At 57.2% G+C, this 23,060-nt stretch overlaps 1 protein-coding gene across 3 annotated transcripts in view; it reads left to right on the top strand.

The window, feature by feature from the left end:
• The first annotated feature begins 9,793 nt into the window (after positions 1-9,793).
• The window catches only part of CERS4 (ceramide synthase 4), a 43,564-nt gene continuing 30,297 nt past the window's right edge, over positions 9,794-23,060 (top strand). Inside the window, exon 1 of one of the 3 annotated variants that reach the window (XM_056113187.1) lies at positions 9,794-10,057. The gene's annotated coding sequence lies outside the window, so the exon portion shown is untranslated. Of the gene's footprint in view, positions 10,058-10,761; positions 10,829-14,142; positions 14,249-23,060 lie in introns of those variants that run through there. The other 2 variants (XM_056113189.1, XM_056113188.1) reach the window with 2 other exon arrangements.

Genomic DNA, 23,060 nt, shown 5'->3' with positions numbered 1-23,060 from the left:
GGATGGGTGGCAAGTGGTTTGAGGAAGATAGGAATGAGACCTGAGCACCGCCAGTTGGAGAGATGAATCAAAGGGCTGAGCACAGACTTTGCATGAAGGAGGGCCAAGTTCGATTACCAGCACCAAACGGTCCTCAAGCACTGCTGGGTGCAGCCTCATTGGCCTTCAGATCTGTGGTTAGATGCCAGGTCTATGCCTGGGCATCCCCCTACCAGCACACGACACCCGAGAATGCAAATCTGAATATCACCAGCCAGATCACGCCGAGTTCTGCTGAAATTTCAGGGGGTTGGAAAATTTATTTTTTCAGGGTGCAAGACCACAGACATAGTACAGGGATGAAGGCACTTGCCTTGCATATGACCAACCACGATTCAAATCCCAGCTACCACATGTGGTCCCCCAAGTATTTTCCAGGGGTGCCCAGCCCCAGCATCTCCAGCTGGGACCCAAAACTGAAAAGAAAAAAAAAAGGAAAATAAGAAAAAAAAATGAAGAGGACAGACCACTTTTACACAGACTATTTCAGGGCGTGGGAGCCACAAATCGCCTCTAGCAACAGACAGAAGGAATCTAACAGTCTGTCAAATCTTAACTCCAAAGCTCTGAGCAAACTTCACCTGTTACACATTAACTGTTCCCTAGGAAGGACATTTGCAAGGAAATCTGGGAGAACTGTACTCCATTTTAATTTTTTTTTCCGGGGGAGGTGTCACACCTGTCCATGCTCTGGAATTACTCCTGGCTCTGCTTTCAGGAATTACTCCTGGTGCTTCTCAGGGGACCACAGACCCACTGTATTATTACTCCTTCGGCCCACACCAGTTTAATTCTTTCACTTTTTTGGTTTGGGGGGAACAGAACCGGAGGGTCAGCCACATAATTGAGTGTACCATCTCTCCCGTCCCAAAGCCGGTGACTGAACACCACCTTCACTGAGTCAGATCCACTCAGCCCCCAAACCTGTCCCCAGTCATGCAAATACCTAGCACGAGGCCAGTCGCTCATGTATGTAGACTCTCTTTACATGGTCTTGTGAGAATGAGCAATAAGAATGAGTCTTGTAGGGGGCTGGAGCGATAGCACAGCGGGTAGGGCTTTTGCTTTGCACGTGGCCAACCCGGGTTCGATTCCCAGCATCCCATATGATCCCCTGAGCAGCGCCAGGAGTAATTCCTGAGTGCAGAGCCAGGAGTAACCCCTGTGCACCGCCAGGTGTGACCCCCAAAAAAAAATGAGTCTTGTAGACAGCCATAGAGTGGGTTCCGGGGAAGACAAGCTGAGATCAACAAAGCCAGGATTTCTGGGAGTGTGAAAGGGGTCGGTGGGTGCAACAGAGCAGCGGGCTCTTTCCCAGCATGCACTGCTGTCCTGCAGGGGCGGGGCGGGGCTTCCTGGACCTCCACTGGGCAGAGATAGAGAAAGGAGGACTGGAGAGGGAGGGTATCCAGCTCCCTGGCATCCCTTAGGGTCCCCTGAGCCCCACCAGGAGGGATCCCTGAGCACAGAGCCCGGAGTCAGCCCTAAGCATCCAAAAACAAAAATGTGGGATCAATTCAGTGCCCGGACAACTGGATAAGAAGCTCTGTGTGTGTGCGTGTGTGTGTGTGTGAGTATCATCAGTGTACATTGCACACTACACACACATGCCTTACTCAGTAGAATACTTCTTCAACATGTAAGATGGAGGGGCTAGTCGCTGCCCACGAATGGCCTCTCTGGCTCCTGATCAAGCTGCTTAAAGGCCATGATCCCAGAGACTCAGAAACAAATCTCGAAACCCAGCGGCTTTTGGCAGAAATGCGTCCGGTCCCTGCAGTAGGTTACCGGTGCTGGGCCAACCGGTGGGAATAGGTTTCGTGCCTTGGCCTGTTCCCCCTGGCGGCCCATTGGCCGCCATCCTCCAGAGGCCACTGGACAGTCAGATTTGAGCCTGCAGTGACGAGACATGTGGGGCCTCACGGGATGGGGATGGAGCCGGCCCTTTCCTCCCCATCCCTATGAGACCCTGAGTCGCCGCCCACGAACGGCCTCTCTGGCTCCTGATCAAGCTGCTTAATGGCCATGATCCAAGAGATTCAGAATCAAATCTAGAAACCCAGCAGCTTTTGGCAGAGATGCATCCGGATCCTGCGGTAGGTGACTGTCGCCCGGCCACCCCAGGGGGGAAAGGGTGCTGTCCCTCTGCCTGCTCCCCCTTTGCAGCTCAGTGGCTGCCATCCACCAAAGGCCATTGGACAGTCAGGTTTGGGCCCGCAGTGACAAGACACACGGGGCCTCACGGGATGGGAGTGGAGCCGGCCCTTTCCTCCCCATCTCAATGAGACCCTGAGTTGCCGTCCACAAACAACCTCTCTGGCTCCTGATCAAGCTGCTTAATGGCCATGACCCCAGAGACTCAGAAACAAATCTCAAAACACAGCGTTTTTGGCAGCAATGCGTCCGGTTCCTGCAGTAGGTTACTGGCACTGGGCCACCCCAGGTGGGAATAGGTTTCGTGCCTTGGCCTGTTCCCCCTCGCAGCCCGGTGCCGCATCCTCCAGAGGCCACTGGACAGTCAGATTTGGGCCCGCAGTGACGAGACACAGGGCCTCACGAGATGGGTGTGGAGCTGGCCCTTTCCTCCCTGTCCCTACGAGACCCTGAGTTGCCATCCACGAACGGCCTCTCTGGCTCCTGATCAAGCTGCTTAAAGGCCATGATCCCAGAGATTCAGAATCAAATCTCGAAACCCAGCGGCTTTTGGCAGAAATCTCTCCAGATTTAATTGTTAAAATTTCAGGATTTCAAAATCACATGGCCCTACTGCAGCCGCGCGACATCATATGTTATTCATAACCAGCAATAGAAAACAAATTGCCCACTGTTGCCTTTTTTGGCAGATCCGAGTGTGGGGCCAAAATCCCAAATAATAATGATGGGTCAGGTGTCAAAATGTTGAATGTAATCAAAATAGAGAGAGAGAGAGAGTAATGTGGAAATCATCTGCCCCACAGGTAGGGGGAGGGTGTGGGATGGGGGGATACTGGGGATTTTGGTGGTGGAGAATGAGCACTGGTGGAGGGACGGGTGTTTCATTGTATGACCAAGACTTAAACCAGAAAGCTTTGTAACTGCTCTCACAATGATTCAATAAATAAAATTCTAAAAAATGAAAAAATGAAAAAAGTAAGGTGGAGTTCATGCCCAATTCAATCAGCCTAATCAGTGGCTGGATAAAAGGCAGTACTCCTACATAAAAATAAATTAATTAATTAATTAAGATAGAGGGGCTGGAGCGATAGCACAGCGGGTAAGGCGTTTGTCTTACACGCGGCCGACCCGGGTTCGATTCCCAACATCCCATATGGCCCCCTGAGCACCGCCAGGTGTAATTCCTGAGTGCAGAGCCAGGAGGAACCCCTGTGCATCGCCGGGTGTGACGCAAAAAGCAAAAAAAAAAAAAGCCATTAAAGATGGAGCCAGAGAGATAATTCAGGGGTTAAGGCACTCGCCTTGCATGCGGTGAACCTAGCTGTGATCCCTGGCAACAGATGTTTCCCGGAGCACTCAGGTATGCTCCCTGAGCACAGGCCCAGGGTAAGTTCTTTTGTTGTTGTTGTTGAAATGGACATTAATAATGACACCCAATTTGATTCGAGGTAAGTTGTAGTCACACCTTTTGTAAATTCAAATGCTGATAACTTTTTTTTTATTATTATTTATTTGTTTATTTTTGCTTTTGGGGTCACACCTGGCGATGCACAGGAGTTACTCCTGGTTCATACACTCAGGAATTACTCCTGGCGGTGCTCGGGGGACCATATGGGATGCTGGGAGCAGAGGAAGGAGGGCCGGGGGCCGGGCAGTCTCCACGTCTGTGAAATGGGAGTTTGGCGCTTGCTTCACTCAGGGCCTGGGTTCACACTCCCTCAAAAGTGCTCGTCCTCAGGCTGGCCTGGCTGCAGATTCAAACCGGTTCACCCTCTGAAGCTGCTGCCCCAGCTCCTCCCCCTGCTCCTCCTCCTCCTCTTCCTCCTCCCTCCTCCTCCTCCTCCTCCTCCTGCTCTTGCTCCAACTCCTGCTCCTCCTCCTATTCCTGCTCTTCCTCTTCCTCCTTCTCCTCCTCCTCCTCCTCCTCCTCCTCCTCCCCCTGCTCCTCCTCCTGCTCCTGCTCCAGGAGGGCTGACCCAGACAGAGAAAGAACCAGGCTCTGAAGAGGATGGGAAACCGAGGCATGGAGAGGGTTTGGCGGAGGGAGGTGGCAACAGGGCAGGCGGAGGCAGTGGTCATCTGGAGCCAACACGGTTGTGTAAGGAGGTTCAGACAGCCCCGGAAACAGAGATGAGAAGACAACCCCCCCCACACACACACACGCATACGCACCTAAAGACACATGCAATAACATAACACAGACTGGAGCGATAGCACAGCGGTAGGGCGTTTGCCTTGCACGCAACCGGCCCGGCCGAGCCAGGTTCAATTCTTCCGCCCCTCTCGGAGAGCCCAGCAAGCAACCAAGAGTATCTGGTCCGCATGGCAGAGCCTGGCAAGCTACCCGGGACATATTCGATATGCCAAACACAGTAACAAGAAGTCTCACAATGGAGAAGTTACTGGTGCCCGCTCGAGCAAATCGTTGAACAACGGGAGGACCTTGCTATATGATCATGATCACGATCACGACCATCCTGTTATTCGTCGATTGCCTCGAGCAGGTCCCAGTAACGTCTCCTTCGTCCTAGCCCTGAGATTTTTTAAAAAGTGCCATATTCAAGGCTCTTTCAGGGTTGGGAGAATGAGACCCTTCATTGTTACTGGTATTTGGCGTATTGGGGACGCCACGGGGAGTTTGCCAGACTCTGCCGTGTGGGCAGGTGACATTCGGTAGCCTGCCAGGTTGTCCAAAGTAGGAATGAGATAATAAGATGTTGTTTCCGGGAGCTGGGTTTTATAGTCTCCGGGTCTTGGCCGTTGATGGGATTACACGGCGCCAGGGGGCCAGTTGGTGGGTGTGACCCCTGCCTACTGGGAGATGGAGGATCTGGGTGGAGGATGCTCAGCCCCGATCCGAGCAGGCTTGGAGATCTCAGCCCCGGGACCCGCATGCCTGTGTTCCTCTGCCGGTACCTTCATGCGTGTGGAGAGTGGTCTCAGCATGGTGGTGGCTGATTCTGGAAGTCTTCAGCTGCCGGAGCTCTGCTCGGGGCGGGGAGGGAAACTCAACCCGCTCCCCTCCATGGGGCCCCAGTGAGGACAGCCAGGAGTGGGGACAGGAGACTCTGTGCTGTTCTCTTCCGGTAGCTGGGTTTTATAGTCTCTGGGTCTTGGCCGTTGATGGGATTACACGGCGCTGGGCGGGTCAGTTGGTGGGTGTGATATATAATAATATATAATGTGCTATATAATAACAAAAAAAATTCCTGTGGCAGAGTGCATGCCTACTATGTGTGAAGCCCCAGGTCCCATGCTCCCACCTCCAGGAAGCCCGTCCTGAACACTCCATGCTCAAAACAGGGAGAGCTAGTCCGGGAGGAGAATGACGCGCAGCCAATGACATCTCTCCAGGATAACTCCTTCCTCCATCTCCCCAACTTTGCCTCCTCACTCCCAGTATGTCCCTCTAATCCTGGTGCACACCCCCCATTCTCTCTAAAGGGCCTCGGCCCTTTCCAGCCAGGGCTCTGCAGGTTCCTCTCACTGTCAGGGTGACTTGGGTCTGGGGCTTGGATACTCTCCTAGTCCCAATGTGTCCCCTATCAACTGAGGGGGAAGGGAATGGACCACACCTGGTGGGGCTTGGTACTCAGGAACGACCCCTGGCGGTGACCCCAGGGGATGCTGGGGATCAAACCCAGGTCAGCTATAATAGTAGTAGCAAGGCAAGATAGTACTATCTCTCCAGCCCCCCACACCCCCACAGCACCCACTTCAGCTGTCCTGTGTCCCCAAGGAGAGCAAGGCAGGAACATGGATTATTCCCCCGAGTCACTCCTGAGATAAGGAACTTAATGAATTTTTTTTAATTTTTAAAAAATTTTTGATAAAGGGGAAAAAAAATTTTTGAGGGACACAACACCCAATAGGAGAGAGAGAACAAAAGGGAATGCCCTGCCACAGAGACAGGGTGGGTTGGGGGGAGTGGGGGGTTGGAGGGATACTGGGATACGCGGTGGTGGGAAATGGTCACTGGTGGAGGAATGGGTATTCAAAATAAATAAATAAATTATAAAAATAAAAAAAAATTGTAAGTCTACAACAGTACCTCATCGTATTTCACTAATAAAAATTTTTAAAAAAATTTTTTGAGGGGCTGGAGAGATAGCACAGCAGGTAGGGCGTTTGCCTTGCACGCGGTCGACCCGGGTTCGATTCCCAGCATCCCATATGGTCCCCTGAGCACCGCCAGGGGTAATTCCTGAGTGCAGAGCCAGGAGAACCCCTGTGCATCGCCGGGTGTGACCCAAAAAGAATAAATAAATAAATAAAATTCTTTTGAGGCCATATTCAGCAGTGCTGAAGGCTGACTGACTCCTAGCTCTGTGCTCAAAGATCACTCTGGGCGGGGCTTAGGAGACCCCATAGGGTGCCGGGGATCAAACCTGGGTCGACCGCCGCATGCAAGGCAAGTTCGCTCTCGGCTGTATTAGTCCAGTCTTGAAGGGGTTTTGTTGGTTTGTTTTGTTTTTGAGTCACACCCGGTGGTGCTCAGCACTTACTCTTGGTTCTGCACTCAGCAATTACTCCTGGCAGTGCTCAGGGGACTCTGAGATGCCGGGAATCGAACCCAGTTTGGCTCCACGCAAGGCAAACACCCTCCCCGCTTAGTATCGCTTTGGCCCCAATCTTGCTGATTTTATTTTATTTTATTTTATTTTGCTTTTTGGGTCACACCCGGCGATGCTCAGGGGTCACTCCTGGCTCTGCACTCAGGAGTTACTCCTGGCGGTGCTCAGGGGACCATATGGGATGCTGGGAATCGAACCCGGATCGGCCACGTGCAAGGCAGACGCCCTCCCCACTGTGCTACCGCTCCAGCCCCGCTTATTTTATTTTTATTCATTGAATCTTTACTGAATCACCACGAGATACACAGCTACAAAGTTGTTCATGTTTGGGTTTTCTTTTCTTTTCTTTTCTTTTTGAAATTGATTTAGTTTTAGTTTTTGGGTCACCCCTGGCGACACTTAGGGGTTCCAGCTCTCTACTCAGAGATCACTCTTGGCGGTGCTCAGGGGACCCTATGGGATGCCCGGAATCGAACCTGGGTCGGCTGCGTGCAAGAGAAGCGCCCTACCCACTGTGCTATCTCTCTGGCCCCTGTTTTAATTTTTTCTAAGAGCTCTGGATGACAGAGTGGAGGTCGGGGGGGGGGGGCAGAATTGGGGCTGAATGGAGAAAGCAGGGCTGGGGTTGTGCGGAGGACCAGTTCAATGGGAGAAACCCACAGGTACACACGCACAGAGGCTGGAAGGGTTGGGCATGCAGGGAACTGGATCTTCCAGCCAGACACAGGGTCGCTCCATCCCCTCCCCCTCTTCCTGCAGAGGGGAATCCAGTTCAGAAGAGTTGAAGCAGCTGCCTCGGGAGACACGACCAGAAACCCACATCACACACACACACACACACACACACACACACACACACACAAACACACACACACACGTTCAACACCTAACCCCGCTCCGGGAGGCTTGGGGTCCAAAGGGAAAGCCACGTGGTCAGTCCCGTGTCCCTTCACCTGCACCAGCACCAGGTGCTGACGTGAACCCGGAGGTGACACCCCCGGTGCTCCCCGCACTGGCTCCCTGTCTACGCACAGTTGCTGACCTGGTCTCCTTTCCATCCATCTGTTTCTTGCTTTTTCAGTCTTGTTTCTGTTTTTCGATCACGTCTGGCAATGCGCAGAGCTTCCTCCTGGCTCTGTGCTCAGAGAGGGCTCCAAGGCGGGGCCTGGGGAACCTGAGCACCTCAGTCACATGCAAAGCAAGCACCCTCCCCGCTATCCTGTCGCTCTGGCCCTCGTTTTATCTTTTCCTTTTTCCACTCGTGTCGCTACATGCTTGGGCTGTGTCCAGGTCTCGGCTATTGTAAACAGAACTCTGAACGTAGGTGTGTGTTGATCTTTTGGAGTTAATGTTTTTGCATTCTTGGGATGATGCCAGCGAACTGGCCTTGTTGGTTCATAGAGGAGTTCTATTTTTAATTTTTTTTGAGTAGTCTCCGTGCTGGTTTTTTCACAGAGGCCGAACTAGTTTACAACTCCAGCCAGAGAAAATGGGGTTCCTTTTCCTCCATATCCTCACCAACACCAAATATTTCTGGTCTTTTATTTTAGTTGTTTGTTTGGGGGCCACACTCAGTGATGCTCAGGGGTTACTCCTGGCTCTGCACTCAAAAATTACTCCTGGAAGTGCTCAGGGGACCCCATGGGATTCGGAGGCTCCTACTCAAGTTTACCCTACCCACTGTACTATCACTCCGTCCCCTCTGGTCTTTTTCTTAGGGGGTACTACACCCAGCAGTGGTCAGCCCTTTCTGTCTGTGCACTCAGGGATCACTCCTGGTGGGGCTGGGGAGACCTTCTGGGGTACTCGGGTTCAAACTCAGATCAACCATGTGCAAAGCAAATGCTGTCCTATCACTCCAGCCCCTAAAATTTCTTTCTCTTTTGGTTTGTTGTTGGCCCGTAGAAGTATGAAGGGGCCCATTTTTAGTTCCACCAAAGAGAAAGGAGTTCCTGGCTGGGCATGTGTGCCCAGCTCTGTACCTGGGCCCTGCAACCCATCCAGCTGATATCTGCACCTACTGGACCATCAGGCTCCCAGTTCTGACGGTGGGCCCCTGGGCATGGCTCGGACGCCCTCCCACCTCCCCCACGATCTGGTTTGTGAACTGGGACACAGTTCCCAGAGGTATACACAGGCACACACAGACGCACACAGACACACACGAATGCACGCGTGCACGCACACACACACACATACACACACACAGTGCACACAACACGTGCACCGCATTGCCAAGCAATGCACGAAGGGCACCAGGGCGTGTGTGCAGACGTTGAGTCCAAATAAAATAGGGTTAGGGTTAGGGTTAGACCAGAAGTAGAGAACCCGGGAAACGCAGCCAACAGAAAAGAAGGAGGCAGAGGGCTCTTCACTCCGGGTTCAAAAGCAGAAGAACCAGGGGCTGGAGCGATAGCACAGCGGGGTAGGGCATTTGCCTTGCACGCAGGCGACCCGGGTTCGATTCCCAGCATCCCATATGGTCCCCTGAGCACCGCCAGGAGTCATTCCTGAGTGCAGAGCCAGCAGTAACCCCTGAGCATTGCCGGGTGTGACCCAAAAAGCAAAAAAAAAAAAAAAAAAAAAAAAAAAAAAAGCAGAACCAGCGAAGACTCAGCGCTGGATCCCCCGGCCCAGAGACGGAGATGGGGGCGGAGTTAGGAGCCGAGCCCTCGAGGGGCGTGTCTGGGGGCGGAGTCTAACTTGAGGGGCGGGCCCACAGAGCCCTTTGGGGAGGAGCGTGGCCTGTTAGGGGCGGGGTCCGCTTCAGGGGCGGGGCTCTTAGCGTGGGGGCGGAGTCACGCAGGGGCGCGTCTGGTCTGGGGCGGAGTCTAGTCGGAGGGGCGGGTCCACAGCGGAGTCTGGGGCGGAGCGTGGCCTATCAGGGACGGGGTCTGGTCGGGGAGGCGGAGACTGGGGCGTGTCTGGCGAGCGGCCGTAGAGGGAAGGGGCGTGGCCGCGGAGGGAAGGGGCGTGGCCGTGGAGGGAAGGGGCGGGGCCGGCGGCTGGGCGGGGCCGGCGGCCGGGGCGGAGGGTCAGTGTCGCTGTCCCCCGGTGCACCAAGCGCCGATCCACGCAGCACCCGGCACCCGGGCCCTCCCCGTCCAGGTCCCGCCCCGTGGCCCCGCCTTGCGCTCCCGCCAGTTTTCTTCCACCCGCACCCGGCGTCTCCAGCCAGCAGGACCCCGGCCGAGGCGGTGCCGGGAGCAGAGTCCGCTGCGTGGTGTCGCCTCCGTCTCCCGCATCTGCAGCCCGGCCCCCGCTGCCTGCGCTCGCCTGCACCCCACGAGGTAGGCGACACCCCCCTCCCTCCCTCCGCCGCCCCCGCCACCGCGTCCCGGGCGGCCACCCGCGCGCCGCCGGCTCGGGCCCCGCCTCCGCGGTCACGGCGCCCCGGGCTGGCCCGGCCCCCACCGCTCGGGCCCCCCCATCCCCCTTCCGGGGGGCTTCCCGGGCCTGGATCACCTCCCCGGCGGAGAGGGCCCCGGCGGTCCCCCCACCCCACACCCCGGCCCGTGCACGCTCCCTCCCCCCACCCCGGGGTGCCAGGGGACCCGGGAACCGACGCCGAGAGGGCGGGCTGGGTGGGGGGAGGGGGTTGCGCTCGGCTCGGGGACGCGGGGAGGGGGCGGAATCCGGATGTGGGAGCGTGGGGGTCCCGTGCCCCAGCGGGTCCACACGGCGCGGGTGCTGGACACCCCGGATGCAGCCCGGCCCGGGTAGACCCTCTGGCGGGGAGGGGTGGCGGGGGTGGGGTGGGGTGGGGTGGGGTGGGGTGGGGGTGGTAAACACCCAAAAACAATCCAGCTCCAGCTCCGGATGGGACCGGGCTGAGGGAGGGAGACCGGCAAGGGGGACCCGGGATCAGGCTCAGGGAGCGATTTCTTGCTTTTCCTTTATTTTCGGTTTTGGGGGGGGGTCACCCTAAAGCAACGCCTTTTACGACTTACTGAGCTCAGGGACCATATGGGATGTCCGGGGTCTTGAACCCGGGTCTTTCCCGGGCGTACTATCTCTCCAGCCCCCAAGATTTGGACAGAAGCTGACCTCCAGCCGGGGCGGTGAGCGAGAACAGCCCTCTGGAGGGGGGCTGGAGCCAGAGCACAGCGGGGAGGGCGTTTGCCTTGCACGTGGCCGACCCGGGTTCGAGTCCCAGCATCCCATAGGGTCCCCCTGAGCCAGGAGGAACCCCTGTGCATTGCTGGGTTTGACCCAAAAAGAAAAAAGAAAAAAGAAGAACAGCTTTCTGGCAGGTGTGAGTAGGGGAGAGGGTGCAAAAAAAAAGAGTGAAAAGAAAAGGAAAAATTAGATCTCGCTCCCCCAACCCCCCACCCCCCACTGCTGGTGGTGGCTGCAGGCCAGAGGTGAGAGGTCAGAGGACTGCTGCTAGCGGCTGGGAGATGTGTGGGCGCCTTGGAACGGCGAGTGTCGTGGACTGCCACTGTGTGGGCCGGGGAGGGTGGCCCGGCACTGCTTGCTTCAAAACAGGGTGCAGAGTGCATGGTGCTCTCGGGTGAGCATCAGGGACCCGACGGGAGGTGGCACCTTCCGAGGCTGAGATGGGTAAACTGAGGCAGCTGGCAGGCCTGGGGGCTGCTGTGACTTTGCTGTGACTTTGGTGGATGAGGGAGCCCCCCCCCCCAACACACACACACACACACACACACACACACACACACCCCAGATTCCAGGTTACCAGCAGGCATGGTTGGGGGTGGGGGAGTGTGAGTCCCAACTGTGCACCCAGCACCTGCCACTGTGCACCCAGCACCCGTCTCGTGGCAGGACTCGGGGGTCACCTGCTGCCTCTGGGGGTGTCCAGGGATCCGGAGGGAGGCAGCAACCTGGCAAGTCCCGCGGCCCCAGAGAAGGATGTTCTTTTGTTTCTGGTTTTGTTCCTGGGCCACACCCCGCAGTGCTCAGGACTTGACTCCTGGCTCGGTGCTCAGAGATCACTCCTGGCGGGGTTCAAGGGGGACCCTCTGGGATGCTGAGGATGCGACCCCCGTTGGTTGGCCGTGTGCCAGGCAAACTCCCTCCCCGCTGTCCATCGCTCCGGCCCCTGGGAACGGTCTGGTCTGCGGGGTGGTCTGCAGAAGGGGTCAGTCCTGGTGAGCTGGGGGTCACCGAGGGGCGCCCGCACCCAGCACCCAGCACCCAGCACCCAGCCCGGGCCGCCCCTGTGCAGCCGGAGCGAGCCAGGTCCAGAAAATGCTCGCTTGGCCCAACGCCTGGCCTGGCGGGAGCCCCGGGAGCCGCTGGCTGGCGCGGCCGGAGGTGGCCAGGGCAGGAGCTCGGGCTCCCCACGCCGCCGCCCCCACCCCGGATTCCCACAGGAAGAGGAAAGCGGGCGGGGGGAGGGGGTCTGCCTCTCGCTGGGCTCTGCAGGCAAGCGCGCGCCTTTCCTGTGCGCAGGCGCGCGCTCTCGTTCTGCTGACCTGGTCTGGTCCCTCTCTGTCTCTGTCCTCTCTGTCTCTGTCTCTGTCTCTGTCTCTGTCTCTGTCTCTGTCTCTGTCTCTCCCTCTCTTTGTCTCTCTCGTTCCGCCGACCTGGTCCTGGTCCCTCTCTGTGTCTCTGTCCTGTCTGTCTCTGTCTCTGTCTCTCTGTCTGTCTCTCTCTTTCTTTGTCTCTCTCCTTCCGCCGACTTGGTCCTGGTCCCTCTCTGTGTCTCTCTGTGTCTCTGTCTCTGCCTCTCTGTCTCTGTCTCTCTGTCTCTCTCTCTCTTTGTCTCTCTCATTCCGCCGACCTGGTCCTGGTCCCTCTCTGTGTCTCTCTGTGTCTCTGTCCTGTCTGTCTCTGTCTCTGTCTCTCTGTGTCTCTGTCTCTGTCTCTCCCTCTCTTTGTCTCTCTCGTTCCACTGATCTGGTCCTGGTCTCTCTCTGTGTCTCTCTGTGTCTCTGTCCTGTCTGTCTCTGTCTCTGTCTCTCTGTCTCTGTCTCTCCCTGTCTCTGTCTCTTTCGTTCTGCCGACTTGGTCCTGGTCCCTCTCTGTGTCTCACTGTGTCTCTGTCTCTGCCTCTCTGTCTCTGTGTCTCTGTCTCTCTCTTTCTTTGTCTCTCTCTCTGTCTCTCTGTCTCTCTCATTCCGCTGACCTGGTCTGGTCCCTCTCTGTGTCTCACTGTGTCTCTGTCTCTGCCTCTCTGTCTCTGTGTCTCTGTCTCTCTCTTTTTTGTCTCTCTTGTTCCGCTGACCTGGTCCTGGTCCCTCTCTGTGTCTCTCTGTGTCTCTGTCTCTGCCTCTCTGTCTCTGTCTCTCTGTCTCTCTCTCTCTTTGTCTCTCTCATTCCGCCGACCTGGTCCTGGTCCCTCTCTGTGTCTCTCTGTGTCTCTGTCCTGTCTGTCTCTGTCTCTGTCTCTCTCTGCCTCTCTCTCTCTGTCTCTCTCTCTCTGTCTCTTTTTGTCTCTCTCGTTCTGCTGACCTGGTCTGGTCCCTCTCTGTGTCTCTGTGTGTCTCTGTCTCAGTCTCTGTGTCTCTGTCTCTCTGTCTCTCCCTCTCTTTTTCTCTCATTCCGCTGACCTGGTCCTGGTCCCTCTCTGTGTCTCTCTGTGTCTCTGTCTTGTCTGTCTCTGTCTCTGTCTCTCTCTCTCTGCCTCTCTCTCTCTGTCTCTCTTTGTCTCTCTCGTTCTGCTGACCTGGTCCTGGTCCCTCTCTGTGTCTCACTGTGTCTCTGTCTCTGCCTCTCTGCCTCTGTGTCTCTGTCTCTCTCCCTCTCTGCCTCTCTCTCTGTGTCTCTGTCTCTCTCGTTCCGCTGACCTGGTCTGGTCCCTCTCTGTGTCTCTGTGTGTCTCTGTCTCAGTCTCTGTGTCTCTGTCTCTCTGTCTCTCCCTCTCTTTGTCTCTCTCGTTCCGCTGACCTGGTCTGGTCCCTCTCTATGTCTCTGTGTGTCTCTGTCTCAGTCTCTGTGTCTCTGTCTCTCTGTCTCTCCCTCTCTTTTTCTCTCATTCCGCCGACCTGGTCCTGGTCCCTCTCTGTGTGTCTCTGTGTCTCTGCCTCTCTCCCTGTCTCTCTCTTTGTCTCTCTCATTCCGCTGACCTGGTCCTGGTCCCTCTCTGTGTCTCTCTGTGTCTCTGTCTCTCCCTCTCTGCCTCTCTCTCTCTGTCTCTCTCTTTGTCTCTCTCGTTCCGCTGACCTGGTCCTGCCAGTTTGACTTCAGAGCCCTCAGGCTAGTGACCTCACTTCTCGAGCGTCTCTTTATTTCCCTGTAAAAATGGGCATAATGGCAGTTAGCACCTCCGCAGGGAGAGCACGGGGTGAGCTGGTTAATGAGCACCTGGGGGAGGAAGGCAGGAGTGACCCGCTTCAACCTGGGGAGTGGTCAGGGAGGGCCTCCTGGAGGAGGTGACCGTGAGCTGGGTGACTAAGGGTGATTACACAGCGAAGGAGCAGAGAGACCAGCTCAACCAGCTGGCAGAGATGAGGAGGGAAGACACCGCGCGGGCCCGGAGAAACGCTGTCCACGGAGCCCCCTGAGGAACCCCCCAGGTGAGGGGAGGGGAGGGGAGGGAAGGGACAGAGTCCAGAACGTGGACATCAGCGTGTGCTCAGGGAGCAGCCCTGGGGTGTGGGGAGAAAGGTCAGGAACCCGCCTGGCACCGGGCTGCCTGTCCCGGTTCCGTCTGAGCTGCAAAGGGACGGGCTGGATGACATTCAGCCGCCCGTGCCAGAGAAACGGCTCAGTGGCCGGGCACAAGCTTTGCAAGCAGGTGTGCATAAGCCCCCAGGCTCCGTCCCTGGCACCTCAGGGTCTCTTGAGCCCTGGGTCGCGAGCGTCCCCCGAGCACTGTTGGGTTGACCTCCCCAAAGGAACAAAAATGATGTGGGTGCATTTGTTCTGATTTTTTGTTTTTCACTTTTTTCTGTTTTGTTTTGGTTTGGTTTGGTTTTTTTTTTTTGGGGGGGGGGGGGTTGCTGGTCCTCACCAAGCGATGCTCAGGGCTGACTTCTAGCTCTATGCTCAGGAATTCCTCCTATCAGAGCTCGGGCCACCCTATGGGATGCTGGGGATCGGAACTGGGTCGGCTGCATGCAAGGCCGGCGCCCCGCGGCTGGTGCCCTCGCTGTGGGCCCTGGGTGCGTTTGTCCTGATAGCTCTGAAGTGTGCGTGTGCGTGTGCGTGTGCGTGTGCGTGTGCGTGTGCGCGGCGGGGCCGGGATGGAGGGGTCCTGGGTTGGGGAAGAGGTTCGAATGCGGGTGAGAAATCTGACGCCATGGGGCTGGAGCGATAGCACAGCGGGTAGGGCGTTTGCCTTGCACGCGGCTGACCCGGGTTCGATTCCCAGCATCCCATATGGTCCCCTGAGCACCGCCAGGAGTAACTCCTGAGTGCAGAGCCAGGAGTAACCCCTGTGCATTGCCAGGTGTGACCCAAAAAGCAAAAAAATAAAAAGTGAATTCCCATGCACCAGGGCCATAGCACAGAGGGGAGGGCGTTTGCCTTGCACGCGGCCAACCCAGGTTCAATCCCCGGCATCCCATGCAGTCCCCCGAGCACTGCCAGGAATAATTCCCGAGTATGCATTGCTGGGTGTGACTCAAACCGAATCCCAACCCGCCCCCCCAAAAAAAGTGAATTCCCTGCTGGAAAATTCCCAGGTCAGATTCTTAGCCTTTTCATTGGCTCTTTCCTCTTTTCTCGCTCCTACCAACAAGAGCACTGGGCCTGGGGCGATAGCACAGCAGGCAGGGCGTTTGCCTTGCATGCGGCCGACCCGGGTTCGATTCCCAGCATCCCATAGGGTCCCCCGAGCACCGCCAGGAGTAACTCCTGAGTGCATGAGCCAGGAGTAATCCCTGTGCATCGCCGGGTGTGACCCAAAAAGCAAAAAAAAAAAAAAAAAAAAAAAAAGAGCACTGGGCCACTCTTTGTCCTCCTAGATGGTCACTTAGACCCTGTCTGGCTCTCTCCAGAATGGTCTTGGGGATCTCTTTCTTCTCCTCCTTCAGCCTGGAAGGGAGGTCTTTGTTGATACGATACTGGTTCATCTGTCATCCCATCACCCCTCTCCAGAACCAGCAGATGTTTGCTCTACCAGGGCTCTCCAGGGCTCCCCAGACTCCTGGCTGTGTCGAGGGATCCCGGCCCTGCCAGCCAGGCCCTCTGTGCCCGACTCCATCTCCCATCTACTCAGGTCTGGGTATGTTTGTTTCGTCTGCACTTGTATGTGAAGTGCCCGCTTTGGGGGGTGGCTGTAAACACCACCCCTCCTTGTGGCACTAACGTTGTGGGGGGGAGTGAAAGGGAGGTGAGTAGGAGCCCGCCAGGTGGACATCTAGGCGAGGTGGCTCTAGGCACGTGCAAAGGTCCTGAGGTCACCAGGTCAGGCTTGTGCAAAGTCCAGCAAAGAGAGAGATGGAAGGAGGGGTCTCAGGGGACATCCTTTCTTCCCCGTTCAACATCAGGAGCCCCTGGGAAGTCGTTTTGAGGTGGGGGGGGGGATCATGCTGGCGGAGCTTAGTTCCTTTGTCCCCTCTGTCCTGAAACCTGATGGCCGATTGAGGGGGGCTGGGAGGAGTGGATCATGCCTCTCTGGTTTCCCTGTACCTGATCTGGAAGACTTCCTGGAGGCAGTGACAGGAAGGTTGGATTGAGGGGAGGGCTGAGGCGGGGGTCGGGGGAAGGAGGAAGGAGGCAGAGATTGTGCAGGCCCCAGTTTGGGGTAGAGGAGAGGGCTGAGTTTCGAGGGCAAAGAACAAAACACAGGGGCTGGAGTAATAGCACAGCGGGTAGGGCGTTTGCCTTGCACGCGGCTGACCCGGGTTCGATTCCCAGCATCCCATAGGGTCCCCCGAGCACCACCAGGAGTGATTCCTGAGTGCATGAACCAGGAGTAACCCCTGAGCATCGCTGGGTGTGACCCAAAAAGAAAAAAAAAACACAAAGTAGGAAGGGCTAGAGGAGACTCGAGTGCCAGTGTGTGGCAGCGGCATGTACAAGGTCCCCGGGTGGGATTCCTGGCACTGCCTACACCCCCCTCCCTAGTGCTCCCAGGGGTGCTTCCAAAATAAAGATAAATTAGGGCCAGAGCTATAGCACAGTGGGGAGGGCATTGGCCCGGCACACAGCTGACCCAGGTTCGATTCCCGGCATCCCATAGGGTCCCCCGAGCACCAGGAGTGATCCCTGAGTGCAGAGCCAGAAGTCCGACCACCATGGGGAATGACACAGAGAGGAAAGAAAGAAAGAAAGAAAGAAAGAAAGAAAGAAAGAAAGAAAGAAAGAAAGAAAGAGAAGGAAAGAAAGGAAAGTAGGAAAGAAAGAAAGAAGGAAGGAAAGAAAGAAAGAAAGAAAGAAAGGAAGGAAAGAAAGGAAAGAAAGAAAGAAAGAAGGAAAGAAGGAAAGAAAGGAAAGTAGGAAAGAAAAAAGGAAGGAAAGAAAGGAAAGTAGGAAAGAAAGAAAGAAAGGAAGAAAGAAAGAAAGGAAGGAAGGATGGAGGGAAGGAAGGAAGGAAGGAAGGAGAAAACAAAGAGAGGGAGGGAAAAAAAAACAAAAATCACCCTGAGCGCTGCCAGGTATGTCCCCCCCAAAAAAAAGACAGACGAGACGTATTTTGAGGCGGGCCCTGCCATCAGCCACTGTGTCACCCTTTCCAGGAGGATAAGAAAGGCCTTGAAGGGGGTTGAAGCGATAGCACAGCGGGGAAGGTGTTTGCCTTGCACGCGGCCGACCCGGGTTCGATTCCCAGCATCCCATATGGTCCCCTGAGCACCGCCAGGAGTAATTCCTGAGTGGAGAGCCAGGAGGGACCCCTGAGCATTGCCGGGTGTGATCCAAAAAAGCAAATAAAAATAAAAAATAAAAAGAAAGGCCTTGAGGGCCAGAGTGATTGGACGGGGCGGGGGCGGGGCAGGGGGCACTTGCCTTGCACGTGGCTGACCCAGGTTCAATCCCCAGCACCCCATATGATCCCCCGAACACCACCAGGAGTGACTCCTGAGCACAGAGCCCGGAGTAATCTCAGCACTGCTGGATGTGGCCCCCTCCCCAAATTTTTAAGGCTTTGGCCCCCGCACCCTAAATAAACAAGGGCGCATCACCCTCCCAACACGTCCCCCGCCCCTCTCATGCCTCCTATGTACTGTAGCTTTTCAGGGCCTTACAGCAGGGCGGGGAGGGCCTGAGGCTGTGCCGGACACGGTGACCAGACTGTCCCCCTCCCCCGACGCCCCACAGCCCACCCCCCTTCCTCCATCCAGCCTGGCACGTGTCACCCCACTGCGTGGCAACAGCACAGTGGTGCCCTTTCTCCCCTGCGACTCCGTTCTGTGAGGCCCCAGAGGGGTACTGAGCAAGGGGGGTAGTGGATGGGGGTGGAAGGAGAGACAGGACAGCGGCTAGGACCCTCGCCTGCCATGTGTTCGACACCCCGACCCTGTTCCATCCCCAGCAGCCCCGTTAATACCACCAGAATGAGTTCCTGAACAATAAAATCGCCTTGATCGGCATCTCCAAAAACATGGGGGGAATGGGGAGCTCTGGAGTCTCCTGTAGCCGAGAGGGCTGTCAGGACCCCTCCTGCTCGCCCAGTCTGTCCTCCGGCCTGGCCTCTGCCTCTGGAAACTGTCCCCTCAGCCCTGAGTGCCCCAGGGCCTTTGCACATGCTGTTCTTGCCCTTAGAACACTCCATCCCACACCGTTTGTTCTCGCATCTCTCACTCACCTGTCCTGTCCTGTTTTGCGGGAAACTGCTGCCCCCTCCACCACTTAGTTCCTGATTTCCTGTTTCTTCACTGCCAGTGAGGGGAGTGGGGTTACTCGCCCCAGGGGCTGCGCACTGGGGCTGAGCACCCCAGTGCTCAGGAGCATATGGGGTGCTTCCGGCAGGGCTCTGGGGTGCAGGCGGTGCTGGGGCAGGAATCTGGGGACTTCCCTCCTTCCCATTCCTTCTCTCTCCCTCTCTCTCTTCCTTCTGTCTCTCTGTCCCTCTCTCTCTCTTCCCCCTCTCTCTCTTTCTTCCTTCTCTCTCTCCCCTTCCCTCTCCCTCTCTTCCCAGTTCCGAACTCACTCCTTCCTCCCTTCCTCTCCTCCTTCCTCTTCTTTAGGGGGCGTTATTTTGTTAGTGATGCTCAGGGCTTACTCCTGGCTCTGAGCTCAGGGGACCATAAGGGGTTCCGGGGATCAAACTCGGGTCAGTTGTGTGCAAGGCCAGTGCCCTTCCCTGCTATACTGTCGCTCTTAGTCCTGCTGCTCCGGATTGAACTGGAAGAATCTCTGCTCAGGGGTTATTCCTGCACTCAGGAATCACTCCCGGTGGTGCTTGGGTGACCATACGTGGTGCCGGGCTCGAACCCGGGTCTGCCACATGCCAGGCAAACGCCCTCCCCACTGTGCGATTTCTTTTCCCACCTTATATCCTGTTCCACTCTGGGCCTGAGAGCAAACCCCGCAGATACGGGGACCTGACTCTGCCTCTCACTGCCACCTCATCTGAACCAGTTCCCTGCTGGGGGAGGGGAGGGTCCCCTGAAGTATCATCCCAGCTCTAAGTATACAAGCGGCGCCCAGCAAATCAGGGGCCGACTCAGAGGACTGCAGCTCATGGTCATTTGTTTTATTTGGGTTTTTTTGGTTTGGGTTTTTTTTTTTTTTTTTTTTTTGCTTTTTGGGTCACACCCAGCGATGCTCAGGGGTTAGTCCTGGCTCTGCACTCAGGAATCCCTCCTGGCGGTGCTCGGGGGACCCTAGGGGATGCTGGGAATCGAACCCGGGTTGGTTGCGTGCAAGGCAAATGCCCTCCCCGCTGTGCTATCGCTCCAGCCCCTCGTTTGTTTGATTTGGGGATCGCACCTGGCTCTGTGCCCAGGAATCCCTCCTGGCGGGGCTCAGGGCTGAACTCCTGGCCCTGCACTCAGGGATCACTCCCAGAGCGAGGCTCAGGGGACCCTGTGGAATATCGGGGATCGAACCCGGGTCAGCTGTGTACCGGGTAAGTACCCTCCCTCCCCGCTGTGCTATCACGTTTGGCCCCCAGCAGAGCAAGTCCCAGCCAGCACGGCCACTGGGTGCGGCGGCCCGGCGGGTTTTAACAGCATCATTTCATTGTGCCAAGCATTGAACCACTTGGCCTAGATAGCCAAGTGTCAGAGTGAGTGACCCCTGGGCCCTGTGAGCACTCTTTTTGAGCATTTGAGAAAAGTAGCTGAGTGATGACAGGCACCCCAGGTTCTAGGCTGTGATCCGGAAGACTGGATTTGTGGGGGAGGGGACGGGGATGCCGGCTGGACTAGGCTTCAGTTTCGTCAGTGTGGATCATTAGGGCAGGGGGAACTCTGTGCCTCAGTTTCCCCTGCTGTAAAATGCAGACTTCGGAAGTGTTCAGTGCCATACATCTGCCCTAAATTCCTCCGGGGTCAGAATTTACTGAGGCAGGGGGGCCAGAGGTCCTGCGAACCAAGGGCTGGAGAGATACCACAGAGGGTAGGGCGTATGCCTTGCATGCGGCCGACCCGGGTTCGATTCCCAGGATCCCATATGGTTCCCTGAGCACTGCCAGGAGTAATTCCTGAGTGCAGAGCCAGGAAGAACCCCTGTGCATCGCCAGGTGTGGAAGTCGGGAGGGCACTTGCCTTGCATGTGGCCAACAGAGGTTCAATCCTCAACATCCCATAGGGTGCCTTGAGCCCTGCCAGGAGTCAGCCCCAAGCACAGAGCCAGGAGTCCGCCCCGAGCACTGCCGGTGTGAACTGAAAGCCCAAAGCTACAAATAATAAAAATATGAAACTTCCCGGGTTCGATTCCCAGCATCCCATATGGTCCCCTGAGCACCGCCAGGAGTAACTCCTGAGTGCAGAGCCAGGAGGAACCCCTGTGCATCGCCGGGTGTGACCCAAAAAGCAAAAATAGAAAAAAAAATATGAAACTAGACTCTGGGTGCTTTTGCACAGATTCTTAGGATGTGCTGGAGGTTTGCTCTGCATCTGTGGGAGCCGGTGATAAACAAACAGGCCCTCGCAGAGCCCCCTTGCCTGGGGAGACAGACGCATCCCAGAACATACGCAGCCAGGAACGGCAGGAGCTTGGAAGCAAACAGAGCCACCTGCCCCAGGCTCGGAATCCAGGAAGACTTCCTGGAATAGGCCACACGGCCCCCGCCCCCCCCATCCCCGCCACCTCCCGCAGGTTCCTGGAAAAACTTGGATGGGGGTTGGTGAACCGGGACACAGGAGGAGGGAAAAAGAACCCGGGCCAGGACTGAGCACTACAGTAGAGCCCCCATCACCTCTTATTTCTGAAGAGATGGGAACAGGCCTGTTACCTCAGACTGAGCACGCAGCCAAGGGGCTGTAGAGAAGGTGAGAGCAGTCCGGGAGTGCAGGGGGCCCAGGATCAGATCACACAGCCCCCCTTCTGAGAAAGGCAGTGGGCCTAGAAGAGCAGGGAGGCCCCCCTAAGGTGGAGGGTTGCCGTGAGGGGGAGGAGCCAGCCTTTGCCCCGCCCCTAACTGCTGCAAGGGGAGGGGCCAGCCTTTGCCCCGCCCCTAACTGCTGCCGAGGGGAGGGGCCAGCCTTTGCCCCTCACCTGACTGCTGCGAGGGGAGGAGCCAGTCTTTGCCCCGCCCCTGACTGCTGCGAGGGGAGGGGCCAGCCTTTGCCCCGCCCCTAAGTGCTGCCGAGGGGAGGGGCCAGCCTTTGCTCCGCCCTGGACTGCTGTGAGGGGGAGGAACCAGCCTTTGCCCCCCCGCCCCCCACCCTGGACTACTGAGAAGGGAGGAGCCATCCTTTGCCCCACCCCGGACTGCTGCGAGGGGAGGAGCCAGTCTTTGCCCCGCCCCCGGGCTGCTGTGAGGGGAGGAGCCAGCCTTTGCCCCACCCCCGGACTCTGGGAAGGGAGGAGCCAGCCTTTTACCCGCCCTAGACTGCTGTGAGGGGAGGGACCAGCCTTTGCCCCGCCCTGGACTGCTGTGAGGGGAGGAGCCAGCCTTTGCCCCGCCCCAGACTGCTGCGAGGGGAGGAGCCAGCCTTTCCCCCGCCCCCGACTGCTTCGAGGGGAGGAGCCAGCCTTTGCCCCACCCCCGGACTCTGGGAAGGGAGGAGCCAGCCTTTTACCCGCCCTAGACTGCTGTGAGGGGAGGAACCAGCCTTTGCCCCGCCCTGGGCTGCTGTGAGGGGAGGAGCAGCCTTTGCCCCGCCCCTGACTGCTGCGAGGGGAGGGGCCAGCCTTTCCCCCGCCCCCGACTGCTTCAAGGGGAGGAGCCAGCCTTTGCCCCACCCCCGGACTCTGGGAGGGGAGGGGCTAGCCTTTGCCCCGTCCCTGACTGCTGTGAGGGGGAAGGACCAGTCTTTGCCCCGCCCCGGACTGCTTCGAGGGGAGGAGCCAGCCTTTGCCCCACCCCCCTGACTCTGGGAGGGGAGGGGCCAGCCTTTGCCCCGCCCCCGGACTCTGAGAGGGGAGGAGCCAGCCTTTTGCCTACCCTGGACTGCTGTGAGGGGGAGGGGCCAGCCTTTGCCCCGCCCTGGACTGCTGTGAGGGGGAGGGGCCAGTCTTTGCCCCGCCCCAGACTGCTGCGAGGGGAGGAGCCAGCCTTTGCCCCACCCCAGACTGCTGAGAGGGGAGGAGCCAGCCTTTGCCCCACCCCCGGACTCTGGGAAGGGAGGAGCCAGCCTTTTACCCGCCCTAGACTGCTGTGAGGGGAGGAGCCAGCCTTTGCCCCGCCCCGGACTGCTGCGAGGGGAGGAGCCAGCCTTTGCCCCGCCCCTAACTTTTGCGAGGGGAGGGGCCAGCTTTTGCCCCAACACTTCCCTGGTACTGAGGTGGGGCGGGGGCGTCTGTGGGTACCAGTCCTTCACCAAGAGAAAGTTCCATGTCCAGTTACACAAACATCCTTGAGAGAAAGGATGGGGGGACGTCGAGCTTAGGGTGCAGTGATGGGATGAAAGCCAGGGTCTGGCGCTCGTGCGATAGTACAGCAGAGAGGGCGTTTGCCTTGCACGCTGCCGACCCGAGTTTGATCCTCAGCATCTCGCACGGTCCAGTGCTCCAGGCTGACTCCTGACTCTGTGCCCTGGAATTGCTCCTGACGGGCTGGGGGTGGGGAGACCCTGTGGGGTGTCGGGAGGTCCAACCCGGCTCTACCCCATGTAAGACTATCGCCCTACCTCCTGTGCTATTTCTCCGGATCCTCAAAAGAAAAAAAATTCTTTAACTATTTTAATTTGGTTTCTTTTTGGTTTCTGGGCCACACCCAGCAATGCTCAGGGCTGACTCCTCGCTCTGTGCTCAGGGTCCACTCCTGGTGGGCTTGGGGAACCCTTTGGGGGTGCCAGAGATCAAACTCTGGTCAGCCGCGTGCAAGGCAAA

Source organism: Sorex fumeus, unplaced genomic scaffold (genome assembly GCF_029834395.1).
Source record: "Sorex fumeus unplaced genomic scaffold, SorFum_2.1 ptg000019l, whole genome shotgun sequence".
Taxonomy (NCBI): Eukaryota; Metazoa; Chordata; class Mammalia; order Eulipotyphla; family Soricidae; genus Sorex; species Sorex fumeus.
Note: the sequence above shows the minus strand (reverse complement) of the source record. Positions and strands in the feature narration are given on the sequence as shown.